The sequence below is a fragment of the Phocoena phocoena genome, chromosome 4 (assembly GCF_963924675.1).
Source record: "Phocoena phocoena chromosome 4, mPhoPho1.1, whole genome shotgun sequence".
NCBI classification, from domain to species: Eukaryota; Metazoa; Chordata; class Mammalia; order Artiodactyla; family Phocoenidae; genus Phocoena; species Phocoena phocoena.
The window spans coordinates 46,693,786-46,713,129 of NC_089222.1; the positions used below are offsets into that span (position 1 = coordinate 46,693,786).

The window sequence follows — 19,344 nt, forward strand, 5'->3', positions numbered from 1 at the left end:
CGCTGGCCGCCAGGCCGCATGACTGGCCTCACCTGTACACCTGGAGCCAGTCGGCCCAGTGGCCCCTGTTCCTGCTCAGCAGCAGCAGTTTGGCTGGGCTCAGCTTCTCCAGCTGCTACTGCTTCTCAAAGCGCTCCAGTTCTTCATGACCTTTGGACGAGCGAGTTCAAATGCAACAGCATGAACATGATGGAGAGCTTGTCTGAGAAGAAGGTGCAGCAGTGAGGTGCGTCCATTAGGCTGTGGCTTCCTCACCACTGGTTGAGGTCTGTGTCCTGGGACCCCTGGGCACCCCGAATCACGGCTGTCCCAGCACGGAAGAAGTGGCAATGGCTTCAGCTGTCCTGCTGCAACCCCGTGAACCCCATGCCCCAAGCCTAGAACACCTCACCAAAGGGTAACCCAGGCTAGATGAGCAGGCAAAGAGGAGCACCTACCACTTACCCACCCTTGTTCTGTGGCAGCCCCTACAATTGACATGACACAGATGCACCCCAGGGGGTAGATGCTGCCGGCCCTTGGGTGGTTAGGGGAGGGTTTGGGACCATGGGGGCCCCAGAAAGACCAGGGGTAGGGTGCCATTTCTCTCTGCTGCTTGGTACCCATCTACGTCCCAATCCAAGGTAAGCTTCCTCCTGCAGAAGTTCACTTTTGTAAGCTCTTCCCATGGTAAATACAGGGCTGGATCCTACCCCACCTCCAGAAGGGCCTGGGGGTCAGGGATAGCACCCATATACTCCCTTCCCCAGTGAGGCTGGCTTCGTGTTCAGCAGGTCCTGCCAGCTTGTCCCCATGAACCATCAACCCACTACTGATACTGTTGCACTAAGTTTTTCTTTGACCACAACCTGTTGGTTTGCTTCCTAAAATCTACAACCATCACTTCTCATGTCTCATCCTGAGCGTAGGCAGTACCCTGAGGACATGGCATGATCTTCCCATTGGGAGATGGTACAGGAAAGCATGGTCTGGCTGGGAACCTAAGGACCCACAGGATCTTCCTAGTTAGACCTGAAAGCTCTTCTGCGAAGCTGCCCTGGGGGCGGTACAGCTGTCCCCTAGCCTGTGCTGCCTGGCCTTGCCCTACCAGTGTCAGCATCACTGTCCTTTCCTCTGAGACCAGGGCTACAGAAACAGGTCCTGACCATACCCCATTCCTGGGAGTTGAGTAGCTTGCTGGGACCCCAGTTAAATCTGTCTCCAACATTCCCCACATGTACTTTCCCCCACATGCTCAACTGTAAATATTACTCCCTTTCCAGAAACAAATTCCAAGGAAGCAAGACCTAAGTACTTACCAGGGATCCATCTTGGGTCAGAATGCAAGCCTCAACTCCTTCAGGGAGACACACCATGGTCAACCTGGCCAGGAACTTGGCGAGGCGCAGAGACGCTGGCCCAGCTGGCAAGAAGCTGAGTAAGTACAAGGAGTTTGTTATTCAGCACCTAAAACATGCATCTGCTTAGGCCACTGGCACTAGGAGGCAGAGGCAGGGCTCTGCACTTTCCTCTTGTAGCACTGTCCAGTTGCCACACTGATCCACACTTCTCTGTGCAGCAGATATGTGTGGAGCCCTGCTTAGTATCAGGTCCAGGGATTCCTACCTCCAATTCTCCAGCCCTTTCCTCAGCCCCACCCATCTGCCACCCAGCTCAGTGACCCCTCTGTAAACCTGGCAAGTCACTCAATCTCTCAAAGCCTCTAAGCCCAGTTTCTTCATCTGTAAAATGGATAAATGTAGGAAACTCACTGAGGTCAGCCCCTGGCTGTGATCACTGTGGTCTCAATCACCACTGCTTACTACAGGAGCTATAGAATGTTGAGGAGATGCCACTAAAACACAAACAGCACAGGGCTCAATACATGACACATAGTGTGAGGTCTTTAGCTTGACTTGTTAAAACACATTGTCACCATAAACCCTAAGAAATGTACACACTCACAAAGAAAAAAAAGAGAGAGAGAGAAGGAAATCAAAACAGAATACTACCAGAAAATCAGCATGAAAGCAGTGATGGAGAAAATGAGGGACAAAAAGGTATAAGACATACAGAAAACAAATAGCAAAATGGCAGAAGTACTTCCTTATCAGTAATTACTTGAAAAGTAGACGGATTAATCTTGCCAGTCAAAAAGCAGAGATTGACAGAACGGATAAAAGACATGATCCAACTATACACTGTCTATAAAAGACTCACTTTGGACTCATACAAGTTGAAGGTGAAAGGATAGAAGAAATAGCCCATGAAAAATAGTAATCTAAAGAGAGCTGGGGTGGCTATACTAATATCAGACAAAATACACTGTAAATAAAAAGCTATAGGAGGACCTTCGAGATGGCAGAGGAGTAAGATGTGGAGATCACCTTCCTCCCCACAAATACATCAAAAATGCATCTACATGGGAACAATTCCTACAGAACACCTACTGAATGCTGGCAGAAGACCTCAGACCTCCCAAAAAGGCAAGAAACTCCCCATGTGCCTGGGTAGGGCAAAAGAAAAAAAAAAAAAACAGACAAAAGAATAGGGATGGGACCTACACCTCTGGGAGGGAGCTGTGAAGGAGGAAAGGTTCCCACACACTAGGAAGCCCCTTCGCGGGCGGAGACGGGGTGTGGGCAGGGGGAAAGCTTCGGAGCCACAGAGGAGAGCGCAGCCACAGGGGTGCGGAGGGCAAAGCGGAGAGATTCCCGCACAGAGGATCAGTGCCAACCAGCACTCACCAGCCCGAGAGGCTTGTCTGCTCACCCGCCGGCCAGAACAGGTTGGGGCTGGGAGCTGAGGCTCTGGCTTCGGAGGTCAGATCCCAGGTAGAGGGCTGGGGTGGACTGTGTGAACACAGCCTGAAGGGGGTTACTGCCACAGCTAGCCGAGAGGGGGTCCAGGAAAAAGTCTGGAGCTGCCGAAGAGGCAAGAGACCATTGTTTTGGGACGCGAGGAGAGGAGATTCAGAGAACCGCCTAAATGAACTCCAGAGATGGGCATGAGCCGCGGCTATCAGCGGGGATATCAGAGATGGGCGGGGCATGAAACGCTAAGGCTGCTGCTGTAGCCACCAAGAAGCCTGTGTGCAAGCACAGGGCACAATCCACACCTTCACTCCCCGGGACCCTGTGCAGCCTACCAGTGCCAGGGTCCTGTGATCCAGGGACAACTTCCCCAGGAGAACACACAGGGTGCCTCAGGCTGTTGCAACATTGCCTCTGCTGCGGCAGGCTCGCCCTTCATTCCGTACCCCTTCCCCTGCCTCCCCCCCACAACCCCCGACCCCGGCCTGAGTGAGCCAGAGCCCCCTAATCAGGCACTCCTTTAACTCCATCCTGTCTGGGCGAAGAACAGACGCCCTCAGGTGACCTACACGCAGAGTCAGGGCCAAATCCAAAGCTGAAACCCAGGAGCTGTATGAACAAAGAAGAGACAGGGAAGTTTCTCCTAGCAGCTTCAGGAGCTGCAGATTAAATCTTCACAACCAACCTGATGGACCCTGCACCTGTGTAATACCTGAATAGACAATGAATCATCCTAAAACTGAGGCAGTGGACTAACAACCTGACTTTACACCTAAAGCAATTAGAGAAAGAAGAACAAACCCCCCCCAAAGTTAGCAGAAGGAAAGAAATCACAAAGATCAGATCAGAAAAAAATGAAAAAGAAATGAAGGAAACTGTAGTAAAGATCAATAAAACGAAAAGCTGGTTCTTTGAGAAGATAAACAAAATTGATAAACCATTACCCAGACTCACTGAGAATGAAAGGGAGAAGACTCAAATCAACAAATTAGAAATGAAAAAGGAGAAGTAACAACTGACACTGTAGAAATACAAAGCATCATGAGAGATTACTACAAGCAACTGTATGCCAATAAAATGGACAGCCTGGAAGAATTAACAAATTCTTAGAAAAGCAGAACCTTCCAAGAATGACCCAGGAAGAAATACGAAATATAAACAGACCAGTCACAAGCACTGAAATTGAAACTGTGATTAAAAATCTTCCAACGAACAAAATCCTAGGACCAGATGGCTTCACAGGCGAATTCTATGAAACATTTGGAGAACAGCTAACACCTATCCTTCTCAAACTCTTCCAAAATATAGCAGAGGGAGGAACACTCCCAAACTTATTCTATGAGGCCACCATCACCCTGATATGAAAACCAGAGAAGGATGTTGCAAAACAAGAAAACTACAGGCCAACATCACTGATGAACGTAGATGCAAAAATCCTCAACAAAATACTAACAAACAGAATCCATCAGCACATTAAAAGGATCATACACCATGATCAAGTGGGGTTTATCCCAGGAATGCAAGGATTCTTCAATATATGCAAATCAATCAACGTGATACACCATATTAACAAATTGAAGGATAAAAACCATATGATCATCTCAGTAGATGCAGAAAAAACTTTCAACAAAATTCAACACTCATTTATGATAAAAACCCTCCAGAAAGCTGGTGATGAGAGTCACCAACATAGGAGGTCTGGGGTCTGTGCTTATATAGTCACAATTTATTTTAGGTATGGCCATATCAATATGGGATTTTTATTATTCCTGTTTTCCATGTTTGTTTTACTTGTCAGAATAGGGCCAAGAAAATCTGTACTCCTTAAATTTTTTCTATCAGAGAATCAAATTCTTAAAAAATCTGTAATTAATTAACAGATATAAACTAGCAGAAGCCCTGAATTTCAAAACTTTTTACATATATAAAATATTACTATACTAATTATATAATCTATATCCAGTATTGGATAGGTGGTCTGACATCTATTTGCACTATAATATAATGTATTGCTCTTCCTCTTGTCCGCTATCTCTCCCCCCTCCTCTCATTCTCCCTTTCTCTCTCTTACTGACTTCAAAATGTTCTTTATGTTGCCTCTAAGATCCGTCTCTCTTGCTTCAATAACAAGGCTACTTGGCCTCTTCATCTACCTCTTCTTTTATTTCAAATTATGTGTCTTCTTGACTCTATTTCAATTGTTAGGTTTTTTGTTTGTTTGTTTTTCCGGTACGCGGGCCTCTCACTGTTGTGGCCTCTCCCATTTGCGGTACGCAGGCGCACAGGCTCCGGACGCGCAGGCTCAGCGGCCATGGCTCATGGGCCCAGCCGCTCCGCGGCATGTGGGATCTTTCCAGACTGGGGCACAAACCCATGTCCCCTGCATTGGCAGGCGGGCTCTCAACCACTGCGCCAACCAGGGAAGCCCATTTGTTAGGTTTTTGATAATTTTCAAATCATTGATTTCATGGTTTATAACCTGTGGTTAAAAATCTCAGTTTTCAGTGCATAAGCTAAGTATTAGCTCATTTTCCTAGTTTTAGGTTCTCTGAACTAGTGGTAAGCTTTTCCATTGTCACTCTTTTGTATAAACTCTAGCAAATATCATTTGAATATCATAAATTATCTCATAGTTGTATGTGAAAATTCTTTCTCATTCATGTGTAGTGTTAGTTAAAAACATAATTCTACTGTTCTTACTAGTCTTAAATGAATATATATTAATAGTTATTATTTATATGATGGAAATTTGATATATAGATAATAAATTAATATTTGTTAGGTTTTTTGAAATGACTAATCACTTCTCTCTTGAAGGGGAAAAACATGTGTATATAATAAATAATACTGAGTAAAAGCAGTGACTTGCACATACATTGAAAGAAGTGGAAAGAATTTGTAATGAGATAAGACTATGAATAAAGTAATATAATAACAAAATAAAGAGATAAAGTAATACATGGGTATATTAATTTCCTACTGTAGCTAAAACAAATTGCCACACATTTCCATAGGGAAACACAAATTTATTACCTTTAGTTCTGGAGGTCAGAAGTCCAAAATCAGTCTTACTAGGCTAAAATCAAGGTGTCACTAGAGCTGGTTCTTTCTTGAGGCTCTAGGACATTCCTTTTTCTTTGCTTTTTCAAGATTCTAGAGGCTACCAATTTCACCAGCTAGTGGCCACATCACTCTAACCTCTGCTTCCATCAGATTTACTTTTCTTCACTTTGACCTTCTTATAGGGATCCTGTAATTTTACTGGGCCCATCTAAATAAATCAGAATAATCTCCTTGTCTCGAGATGCTTAATTAAATCAGATGTGCAAAGTATCTTTCAGTATGTAAGGAAAAATATTTATAGGTTCCAGGGATTAGGACATAGGAACACTTGTGGAGCCATTATTCTACAATGATATATGGGAAATATTTTTAAAAATTAAAAGCAAAATTCAAATGTTAAGTTTTAGTATTTTCATGTCAAGTGACCAAAGAATCACAAGTATGATACAGACCCGAAAGAGTAATTTCCATAGTTTTCTTTAACTTGATATTATGTTCACTTCTATTTGACCTTCACAGAAATTCTAGTAATATGTGTGGCAAATACCATGATTTCCACTCTCTAGAAGAGGAAATAGATACAGTGTATTCTCATCACTTGCTTAAGTAGCATGTATAATTAGAGACAAATTTAGGGCTAAAATCCAAATTCCTAAAACTTAGTCAAGTGTATTTCCTATTATTGTCCAATATTTTTTCTTAAAAAAAAAAAATCAACCACTGTAAGGATAGAAAGAATGTCTAAAGAGTCTATCCCAATTGCACTAGTTCTTCAAGTCAGAAAATATGTCATTTTCATCCTTGTAACCACAGGAGTACACACAGTGACTAACACATAGTAGGTGCTTAAAGTATGCTAGAGAATAATAATGGACTGAGAATTTAGATGAATAACATGAGTTTATTTGTAATTTTCCCTATACATTTGATTTATTTAGTACAGATATACAATGTTTAGTGCAACTAAAATATTATTTTTAAAGGGAAATATTAATACGTACTCATGGATATTTTACTTTGCTTTTCTGGTTGGACACCTTCCTATACATTTATTTCCTGCTGACAGCAAAACATGAAAAATCAAAGTCAGAGTAAAACTGAAGGCAAAATGTAAATAAACCCTACTATATACTCCAGGTTTAGCTGAGATTCTGTAACATTAGCTGCACCTTCACCCAGTAGTTATCATGGACAATTCCTTCAAAGATTCTCTATGTTCACCTGGTGTAATTGGTTTGTGTTGAAAATAAAGTCAATGCAAATCTTGGACTTTCATCATAGAACAAAATGTTCAGTGAACCAATTTCTTCACTTTGCCTGTGATTTTCACTGCAGGTAACAAAGACCCATTTAAGGGTGTGTTATCTGTTTCCCCCATGAAATTCTGTTCCAATCTATAGTATATTGTATGACTTTGTTTCCTAGAGTCCCTATGTTTTGAATAGGGACTCTAGGAAACGCCTTCAGCACCTCCTCTCATTATAGCATAGTGTACTTTCTTATTTCTCTGATTTGGGCGTTGACCATGAGACTTGGTTTGGCCAGTGGATTAGGAGTGGTTGTTGTATTTTCAGAAGCTGTAAATGTGGTTGTGTAGTTTGACCTGACCCTTGCACTACCACTATTCTAGAAGAGAACATGTCTTGGGTAGCCACTAACCAAGGAAGATAAAAAATACATGACAGACGTGGGCTCCACCCACAGGCTGGATCTAAGCTGAATGTAACCACTGCTTGAGGTAGAACTGCCCATTCAAGCCCAGCTGACATTACCCAAGCTTTCTTCCAATCCACACACCTGTGAACATGAGAATAAATGTTTGCTGTAATAAACCACTGAATTTTGAGTGATTTTTAACAGCATTTTTGTTTCAAAAACTGACTTATAACCTTTCCAAATTAAGCTCGAAGTTCACCCAGGCTGTCTAGTTGATTCCTATCCTCATCCCTCTCCCTCTTTTCATAACCTGTGGCTCTCACTTCTGTTATAGCAAAGCCACATATTTGCTTTTAAGTTTCTTCCTTAAAATGTTTAAGGAAAGAGCTGACATTTAGAGATAATTTGAATGTTAACTGTATTGGAAGATCTATTATTTGCACTCCTTTTCTTTAATGAAAGGCTAAACACTACCTAAATAATGAATTAATTTTCAGGCTGTGACTGCGTGGTATGCAACATCTTACTGAATATATTACCTTTTTGCTATTGGTTACAAAGTAGAGTGCACTTTTGATTTAGAATGCCTTTCTTCTCCTTATCTTTTGAACTTTATCTTCCTGCTCCATAAGTGAGCTAATGTAGACAAATGAGAAATACTGGTTGAACGTGAATGTTATACTTTTATTTCACCATCTTCTAGTCCTTGCTCAGACTTTGCACTGTGTAAAAATAGCCCTAATTAAAAATCTCAATCATTTGAAGTCATACATTATTTTATTACATTGATTATTGCTTTTTAATGATTACTATCAAGTTTCCATTAAATTCCTTTATATTCACTGTTATAAGTCTACTGATTATATATGTTGACTTCTTCTGTGAAGAGTTTTCTGTTTACTTGAGCAGAATATGCCCATGTTTTGCTGGTGATTCTCTAATGAGGACTAGCAAAGTCATACAAACCATTTATTTCTCAGGCAGCATTTATATTTTTGTCACAAAAATATTAACCCCCTTTCAATATTATAGCTATTACTTTACTCCTAAAGGGCTCATATCTAATGTCCACCAAATGCTAGTTTTGAGGCCATTAATCCTTAACTGTCTGATTCAGAGATACTAATTCTCTCAAATATGTTTGTTAAATCGCAATAATATAACTTATTCATGCAGTAGGTCCTAATTGTTTCTAGAAGATTCGAGGTAAAGGAAGGATCTTATTGTTCATGTTTCAATTTCACACATAATCTCTGTGAAATGGTTAGATTATCGTATACTGAAAAATCCTCCCACTAATCAAGCATGAGAAGCCAAAAAATATATACTGCACAGATGGGCAGTTAATTTATTTCCCATTGAGCTTGCAATGTGCTCCATGATTTTGCAACAGCTGTGATGAGAATGGTGGATATGCCCAATCTATGCTTCATTTAACTTCAGGAACTCTAAGAGAGTGCATTGTGTAGGAAATAAAACTGTATTTTTAAGCAATGGAGCTTGTTGTCCTGAAGGAGCATTTCATTTTTAACAACTGAAGTTTTAGCACAAATGTTGATAAGTGTATATTTCTTTCTTCTGACAACTTTATCATCAACTTAGATTGTATTTCATCACTAAACACATACTGTCGACTTAGTCCTAGACACACTAGAAAATCAATGGGATCTTGATGCAGTAAATGGAAGAATTGTACAGTAAATATTGTGTTTCAATTGTTTACCACTGAAGTTTAGTTTTCAAAGACATTGATAATACCATATTACATTTGTATAGCACTTTTTGTATTCAAAAGCATTCTCCTGTCAAATGGGAATAAAAATGCTTATCCTACCCTCTTCACAGAGCTGATGATATGATTACATGACATAAAAGAAATAAAATGCTTTCTAAAGTAAAGAGTGCTCTAAGAAATATGGGTTTATCGTTGTCATCATGCCTGAGGAAAATTTTAGTCAGTAAAAAGTGCAGAGGCTTGGAAACAACTGGATTTCACTTCTGGTTCCACTACTTACAATATGTATAAAACTTGTTAATTTCCTTACTTTTACACTAAGCCTCAGTTTTTTTGATGTGTAAAAATTTTGAATAATTATAAATTAACAGATAAGGGGTGTGTGTGTGTGTGTATACACGCTTGAAAATTACAGGAGTTTATATATGGAAAATGCATAGTTCAGTGTTGAGTTAATGTATGTCATTTAAAATTTTTAGATACCATAAAAGCCATTATTTTAAAAGTATCAACTGTGGATAGACTGGTAGAAGACACATTTTAACAACAGATATTAAGGGCCTACATCAAATCCAAGAAAGAAGAGGAAATATAATTATAATGGCTGAAGGAAATCTTGTATCCCTTGTCCTCCATTTAGTATGCCTAAGTGGTATATTTAGTATTTCTGCTTAGACAGAGCCATTTGATGGTCATATTTCTGGTGGATCTGTAACTGCTAGATTATATATCATAGATCATAATCCCTTTAGAAACAATCCTTGTTAAATTTCTAGAGGTAACTCAAAACTCCTCCATAGCATCCTCTTCCAGTCTCCAAGAATTGGTCAAGTCACTTCATCCCCAGAGAGTAAAAGGGTTATTCAGGTTTTAGAATAATAAAATGAGTAACCATGACAATGGGTAATATTGGTATACTGAGTTAAAATTTCGAATATACATAGTTATGGTCCCTTTTGAGACTTTCTCTAATATAACTAAAGTAGTAAAAATTAATGGCTATTTTCTGTGATTTCCTTTTTTTTGAGACTCCTTTTGCTGTTGCATATTTCTTTCTACATAATGGAGTAGAAATAACAGCAAGGTTAATTTTTGCAAAGAAGGTGCTTATTAATTTATTGTGCTCCCTTAATTGGAATCAGTTTCCTTTCCTGCTTTCTCACTTCCACGAGTCTCAAGGGGACATAAACCCAAGGCTCTTTAGAAAGAAAGCCCTACCATCTTTTCTGTCATGTATTTCTCTCTCTCTCTCCCATTCATACGCCATAATATGGATGCTGTTGTATAGGACATCCTTCTTTACCTGATGCCCCAGGCTCAAAGGCTCACAGTTCTGTGGTTCATGAGCTAAACCATCTTCTACTCTGGTGCAGAGGATATGCTTGAATCAATTATTGTCTCCTCTCTCTGTTCCCTATTTAACATTCAAGTTTTAGACTTTATTATTTTCTTTTTTTTTACTTATATTGACAAAAATTTAATAGAAATATTATTCTGGCTGCCACTCCACCCTTATTACAACTCATTATGGTTAGCAAGTTTAGAGAATAGAGTTATTCTGTACAGTATTTCTAATACAATCCCTGGAGGCATTTAAAACTAGCCTAGATGAAGTATTACAAAGTATATTGAAGAAAATAATTTTGCACAGGCAGGGAGATTTATTTAGATTCAATACATCTTTCTTTTTTCCTATAATTGCTCCTAATTTTTAAAGGACAATTGTACAAATTATAATGTGCCTATTATTTTCTTTTTCTTTTTTTAAAATGTTTATTGGAGTATGATAGCTTTGCAATGTTGTGTTAGTAGACTTTATTATTTTTTTACTACCTGATGTACCTTACCTTTTATTTGTTTACCTGTTTAATGTCTATCTATCTCCTCTTCCTCCACTAGAATATAAACTCCATGTAGGTAGGGGTTTTTATAGGGTTTTTTTTCCTGTTGCTTGGAGGAAATGGAAGGTGCAAAATAAATACTTGATGTACAAATAAGTCAGTACATAAATAGAAAACCTGTTTTGACTTTAAAGAAAAGACGTATTTCCAGACTTTGGCTTTCCTAGTACAGCAGAAAGGTGCCATGTTCATATTCCAGCTCAGCATGATAGAGCTCTACCATAGGAGTAAGCCAAATCTTAGCTAATAATAAATTATTGCTTTGCTTTCTTTGTGATTGTCTTTCTCAGGATCCTCACAGCTTATGCTACTAAGAACAACTAGGCAAGAGATCAAGATAATACTGCCTTGGTATTACTGCCTAAAAGTACATCAATCCATCATTTTCAAAAATAGCATGGTTTTCCTAATAATAAGAGAAATTATAATAATTCTATAAAACAAAAAATATAAAAGTATAGAAAAAGGACACATACTCCTAAAACGGGAAAAATACAATAAAATTGTAGTACTTTTTATTTTAGGCATTTTTCCTAGGTGTATTTTTATTTTCTGTGTTAAATTAGGTTCATTGTCTTTGTTAATGGAATCGTTTCTGCCATGATATCAGGAGTGTTGTCCCCTAGTATATGCTATATAAAACATGAATTCTAGTGTTTGCATAGGGCACCAGATTATCAACCATATTGCCACATTTAGCTACTTCCCTAACATTGGGAAATTGTTTTGTTTTGTTTTTCTGTTTTGTGCTCTCATTTCCATAGTTTGCTATCAGTGTTTGATTAGAAATTATTTAGTAAAAACCCTTTGATTTTACAGAGAAGACAAATTAGATCCATGGATGTTTAAGTTAATTACCCAAGCATCATACGTTGACTCAGAATTTGAACTCAAGCTCTAAATTCTTATTTCAGTACTCTAAAGAAATGCACATGGTTATTAAAAAATAAGTTGCATTACTTATTTTAAGTCTTAAGTTGTGCTCTGGATTTTTGACGTTAAAGAAACCAGATAGAATTATGGTAGAAACCTGTTATAACTGTTAGAGGAGTTGTGAGTCATAATTTTTTTCACACCAAGATCTTAATTCATTTCAGTGAAAATTTACAATGAAACAAGTATTTATAAAATTATATCTAAAGTAAATCAATAATAAAAGACTACCCAAAAGTGGTGAAGGGGGTGGCTTAAGCATAGGCAAATGGCCCTGGATGTCTGGGAATGAAGGAAGAGGCCACAGTGTAGAAGAAGAGGGAAAGAAAGGCTGTGGACACCATATTCATCCCTTTTTGGTTCCTCAGCCTATTTCCTCCAGCAATGTATTCATTAAGGTATTACCCTGTTATATGAAATAGATCAAAACAAAAGGATGGGGAAAAAAAATAACCACATTCATTAAAAAATGGCCTCAGTTTTCAAGCTCAATGTCATTTATAGTAATAGTGTGTGTTTTGGGGCTTCCCTGGTGGCGCAGTGGTTGAGAGTCCACCTGCCGGTGCAGGGGACACGGGTTCGTGCCCCGGTCTGGGAAGATGCCACGGAGCGGCTAGGCCCGTGAGCCATGGCTGCTAAGCCTGCGCGTCCGGAGCCTGTGCTCAGCAATGGGAGAGGCCACAGCGGTGAGAGGCCCGCGTACCAAAAAAAAAAAAAGTGTGTTTTGTAATAATGCATTATATATATACATATTTATGCATGTATGAATGTGTGTGTATATATTTCAGTGTTAAACTCACACACATATAAATATGTGTTCCCCAAAACAACTTTCTAGGTTTAAAAATACTGATTTAGATTGAATAAAATTTTTGTTTTAATAGCATTAAAATATTTTAATTCCACTGTATATTACTTGATAAAATTTAATGGGAAATGCTAATGAAAAGAGGGATTCTAGGTAATGTATTATAAATAATAATTTAAAAACACTAAATACTAAGAACACTAAATACTAAGATGTTCTTGTGTTTATTGTGTTTGAAAATGATTACAGTTTAAACTACTAGTTCTTTTAATTAATTTTAAATTATTATGAAACCCCATAGATATTCTTATGATATCCTTATTGCTATCAAGTGAGTATCTCTAGATGGATATTGTAACAGTATTTACCAAAGGAACTAATGCAAATAACATCTGAATTTTTAGATCCTGCTGGTATATTTTTAATTTTACTTAAACCTAAACAAGCCTAAAATTAAATTGAAAGTGGTCTTCAAAGCCAAGCAGGTGTTCTGGTCAATAGCTCAACTTTATTGAAATTCAGTGAAAACTAATTAAACATTTCAAAAAGAAACACTCCCCTATGAGAGCTTCACTTTTCTGTGAAGCCTTTTTGGAGCTCCCATATTCAGAGTTGGAAAAACTAAACACCTGCTTTTAAGGGACTCATGAATGTTTAATCCTGGTGAATAGATTACTGCAGTGAGATCCAGGCAAACAGAACAGATCAGGTAAACATGAAAACAAAATACTCCCTACTCCAGAGGCATTTCCTTATGCTGCCTTCCTTCAGTCATTCTATTTTTCTATTTATTAGAATTTGTATTTTCTATTGCTCATGATTATATATGTATGTATGTATATTCTTGCAAAATTATGGATATGTATATTAGATATAAATAAGAATATTTGATATGACTTTTGATTACTTTCTTAATCTGTTAATAATTTATATATAACATATTAATAAAAATTGTATCCACAGTTAATTTCAAGTTCTTTTAATACCTGGAGTTAATCCTAGGAAAACCATGTTTTCTAAGTATAACATATATTACTTTCTTTAAATAATGAATTCTTAGAGTATATCTGAAGTATGCATAAGTTACCTTTGGAAAGGGTAAGAGTCATACACTCAATGGGTTATTCTGTTTATCTGACCACAGATCCCCTTTGCTTTGAACAGAACTAACGTGAGTCATGTAAAAATTGTAAAAAGTTAATGTAACTTACAGGTTTGGAGGATAAAGAGAATCTGTATGAAATATTAGATAGATACATACATAGATAACAGATAAACATTTTACTTAGATATAAACAATGCAATTTAAATCAATAATATTATTGTGTGCTGTTTTTAATTTACAACCAGTTCTTCAATCCAATAATTCTATAAGCTTCTAAGTTAGGCAGTGCAAATAAAAATTGAAAACAAAAATACAATTGAACAGATACTTAATTCTTCAGTAGTCTGGTATGAGATTTACTCTAAGTGTGCACTTGACATTCTGCCAGTTTTTCAATATCTCTTCTACTGTATTTGAGTATTTGAGTGGATTTTAGGTTCTTCATTGGCAAAGACATAAATAAGACATTTAACATCTTTTCCACACCTTAAATATGGTGTCCTATTTGGGTTGTGTAACCGAATCTAATTATACAGTTACTCTGCTCACTCAGTGGAAAACTAGGGCTAGGGAGAGCAAATATAGGATGGAATAAGGTGGTACAGAGGTATCTAAACCAAGGAAACCTCAAAGCCAACAGAAATTAAGACAGCAAAAAATAATGCCTGTTTTTTTTTTCCCTCACACTGCAAATTCTGTCAATCCCAACTTCCAAATATATATTGTATTTGTTTCTTTTCACATCTACCATGAATACCTCCAGAATATGTCACCATTTCTCACATTGGATTATAGCTCTAGCCTCCTTACTGTCCTACCTTTCTTCTTTTTTCTACTCTTGCCTATACTCTACTATTTACAGGAGAGCTAGCGTGAACCCCCCATATATATATATATAGGTATAATTATCTCTACTGACAGACTTAGCAACATGGATGAATTCAAAGGCATTATGCTGATTGAGAGAAGTCAGTTTCAAAAGATTATATATTATATGGTTCCATTTATATGACATACTGGAGAAGCCAAAACTACAGTGACAAAAAATATTCAGTGTTTGCCAGAGGTTAGCAGTAGAAAGAGGATACGACTTCAAAGGAGCAGGACAAGAGAGATTTGGGGGCACTGGGATCATTCTATGTCCTGATTGTAGTGGTAATTACACAAATCTATACATGTGCTAAAGTTGTACACCAAGAAGATTCAAATTTTCTATTTGTTAATTTAAAAAATAAAATTAAATAATAATTAGTTGTAGTTTTTCAGTTGGCCACATATAATTTTGTATTCCTGAATAAATTATTCAACGTCTCCAGCCAGCGTTTCTTTATAAATGAAAAGAGAACAATACTGTTATTTTTAAAGGACTGCTACCTCTAAAATATAAAATGTTGTCTCACTATCATATCCTTCTGTCTTGTTTAGGGTTATTTATTCAGTAAGTATAGAGAGATGCATTATTGATGTTTCTCAGGAGAGTTCAATTGATCTAGTCATTTCTGTTAATGCAGTCTATGCAGTACCTTGTTTTTGTCAGGGAACCAATTTTGTTAGAATCCCCACAGTTTTATATACCACAATGGGTGTTCTGCAGATGATACATACAAATTACAAGTTAACATAATTGCTAAATCTCTTTCTATAAAAATATAATGATGACAGACTAAAATAATCTAATTGTATTTTTTAACGTGAAGGTGATATGCTTAAATAAGCAATTACAAAATAAGTCAAGGAGCCCTCCTAAAATGTAATAGGCTATACAGAATCATATTTTCCGAATTCAAGTCAAGTATAATAAAATGTCCGGACTTTTAAAAAAAATTATTGGCAATGCAGACATAAAATTCCTTTTCAAAATAGTGATCCTCAGGTGTCATACATCTGAATTTAGATAGATACCTGACATGTTTATTCAGTCTTCTTGCAATCAAAAGGAACCATGTGCCTCTTACTGATTTAATATGAGTATAGAATATCTCTGCAGTGAAGGGTGATTATTCTATTTCTTTTATGAGTATGAAAGTCTCATAACTCATAGACAACACAAAATGCCTAAGGAGTTTGTGAGTTATTAAGGTCAGCCATGGGAATAAAGAATATAATCACGTTTTACCAGTGAAATATTCAATTTATTTTATGAGAAAACTTTTTTATTGATTACCACTTCAAGAATGGCAGAAACTAATAAAGAACCCAGAGGACTTTTCTGTCCATCTGTCCATATCATTCCCAGACCTATGGGACTGTGCCCTCGTTGTTTTAGAGATGGTCACACACTGAAACAATAGCAGAGAAGAATAATGATTTCTTTCATTTAATTTTGTAATTTTTAAAAAAATATTTAAACATAAAATAACTGTTCTCTGCCTTACTTAATTATTTATTTTCAGAGAGTAGGAAAAAAAAAATTGTTTTGGTATGGCCCCAGTCAGTGTGAAATAGGGATTTAGTTTTTCGGCTTTCTAAAATAGGCTTTCTTTGAAAACCAAAGGCCCTAAAACACAAAAATCAAGGACTACTAAGTAATTTTTGACTCCAGTATCTAAAGTGCATTTTTTGAAATGAGAAATTCATTTTGATAAGATCTGTTTGCATATTCGCCAAACAAAATTCTAAAGCTGTGAATACAGTAAAAATATCGAGCAGGATGAAAGGATCTTAGACCTCCTGAATAGCAAATGATGTAGTATGTGTGAGAAAATACGTGTGTATGTTTGTCCTTCACGCACTTGTAATGTTGAGTATTTAAACTTTATGACAAGAAAGAATGATATGGGGAAATATTTAGGTAATCTCAAAAATCAGTGTCCTTTGTATCTTATTGCTTATGAGGATGACTGTTTTGCTTTTCTTGTGTTCACTCATTAACTGTTGATTCAACTTTTTTTCATTCATTTCTTAGAAAGGTCTCAATTTTATTGAGAAAAACTTCTCTCCTATAAGGTTTTACACCCTGGAAACAGTTATATTCTCTATCAATTTTTCAACAACTCTAATTTTATCTCCTCAAATATTTGAAGACAATTTATCTTTTACAGAGTCAAAGCCACAAGGTCAAGATTTCCTTATTTAACTTAGCTTGAAGTTCCTTCATTATTCTACTTACGTTTTTCTCTTTTAATTTAGTTTTTCTTGCAATGATATTTAAAAATTGAAGTTTCTGTGTGACATGGACATACAGTAGGTGTAAAATTCACAAACAAAATGTCAAATGCAACATGCACCTTGTCAAAAGAATTGGAGAGAGCTTGTTTTGAGAGTCTTGAAGACTCTTAAACGCCTTCCCTTACTTGAAGAATAATAAGAGAAGGTTGTGAAAACATTCATTTGTTAAGAATTAGCCATAAAAAGAATGAAATTTTTCCATTTGCGACAACATGGGTGGACTTGGAAAGTATTATGCTTAGTGAAATAAGTCAGACAGAGAAAGCTACTGTATGATATTACTTATATGTGGAATCTAAAAAATAAACTAGTGAGTATAACAGAAAAGAAACAGACTTACAGATATAGAGAACAAACTACTGGTTACCAGTGGGAGAGGGAAAAGGGGAGGAACAAGATAGGGTCAGGGAATTAAGAAGTACAAACTACAACGTATAAAATAAATAAGCTGCAAGGATGTATTGAACAGTACAGGGAATATAGCCAATATTTTATAATAACTATAAATGGAGTATAACCTTTAAAAATGGTGGTGCTTCCCTGGTGGTGCAGTGGTTGAGAGTCCGCCTGCCGATGCAGGGGACGCGGGTTCGTGCCCCGGTCCGGGAGGATCCCACATGCCGCGGAGTGGCTGGGCCCGTGAGCCATGGCCGCTGAGCCTGCGCGTCCGGAGCCTATGCTCCTCAACGAGAGAGGCCACAACAGTGAGAGGCCTGCGTACCACAAAAACAAAAACAAAAACAACAACCAAAAAAATGGTGAATCACTATGTTGTATACCTGCAACATATAATATTGTAAATACCTCAAAAAAAAAAAAAGAATAAATAAAGTTAAGTTTTGCATACTGCTGCCACTTGGAGAGGAGAAGAGAGGTCAGCAGAATGAGACTTGTGAGCCAAGAGAAGTCTTGGAACTGAGAAAAGAAATATTTGCAGCCACATGAAGCAAGGACTCACTCTCTTGGGTAAAAACAACCATTAGTGGGAAGTGCCTGGTGATGGGGACTTTTATCTCAAAAAGTCCCTAAAAATACCCTGAAAGAAAAGCCAGCTTTAAACAGCGATATCCTAGAAGACCCCAAGACAGATTTTGAGGGTCCTAGTTCAAACAAGAATTCTGCCCTGTTTCATTCCTCCTTTCCCATATTCCTGCTCCAAAGTGGTGAAGCAATATACTTCATATGTTTCATATGTTCCCTACTTGTAACTTTATTTGATAGGTTTCTTTAATTTCAAATTATATTTCCTTTTATGAAGGGATGACATACTTTCAGAATTCTTGACTATTCATTTTAGTCATTATTTCATTTGTTTGCCATTATAAGTGTTTCTAAATGTTCTCGTTTGGAAAAATCTGGGGGTTCATTATTTTATCTTCCTCTGTCTTCTGTCTTCTGAAGTCTAATGTTAAGGAAAATAGACCTAGAAATAGCTTACATTTTCTTTTGGTTATGTTCTAGGTCATCTGTTTGCTTTACTTGGTAAATTTTATGGGACTAAAACACATTGAAATTGCATACACAAGCTCTTTTAGCAAAGTTCACTTCTCTTATGTTTTATTTGCTCTCTTCTTAATGGCAGTCTCTTCCTTTCATGGGTCTATCTTATTAGTATCTCTTTATGAGTCCTAAAGCTTATACTATGTTCTTTTTATTACAAATAATGCTAATCATGTGTTTTAGGTGTTAATAATTTATTTTTTAAATTCTATGAAATCATTGTTGTTTTCCCCTTAATGTCTATTCTAGGCATTAACAGATGTGCTTTTATTTTATTCTACTATGTTATCTTTCATTTTTTAAGCAACAGATTATTCTTTTTAACCGGTGCAATTATTAAATAGTTTCTACCTAAAATTAAATATGTTCTTCTTCTATCTGTTGTATCTTTCAGATGTTCTTTCCTATCTCATCCAAATATTTTTCCAAAATATCTGTGTTGTTTTAAATGTTTTGTTTATTTCCCTGTTTATCTTTTCATGATAGCAGTACTATCATGGATCCTTATAAATAAATGTGTGTACAGGGGCTTTCTTTTAAAGATTTGATTGGACTGATTAGGGAAAAATAAATAATAAAAATACCAAATATATTTATTTACTAATAGTACAATTTTGAAAAAGATAAAGTATCTTTTAAATTATCAGAAAATCTGCAGTAATGTTGTGCTGTTGTCTAATATT

The 19,344-nt window shown here is 36.9% G+C and overlaps 1 pseudogene; it reads left to right on the forward strand.

Annotated features, from left to right (window-relative positions):
• Positions 1-1,353: 1,353 nt before the first annotated feature.
• Positions 1,354-19,344, forward strand: part of LOC136121962 (dysbindin-like) — a 103,308-nt pseudogene continuing 85,317 nt past the window's right edge.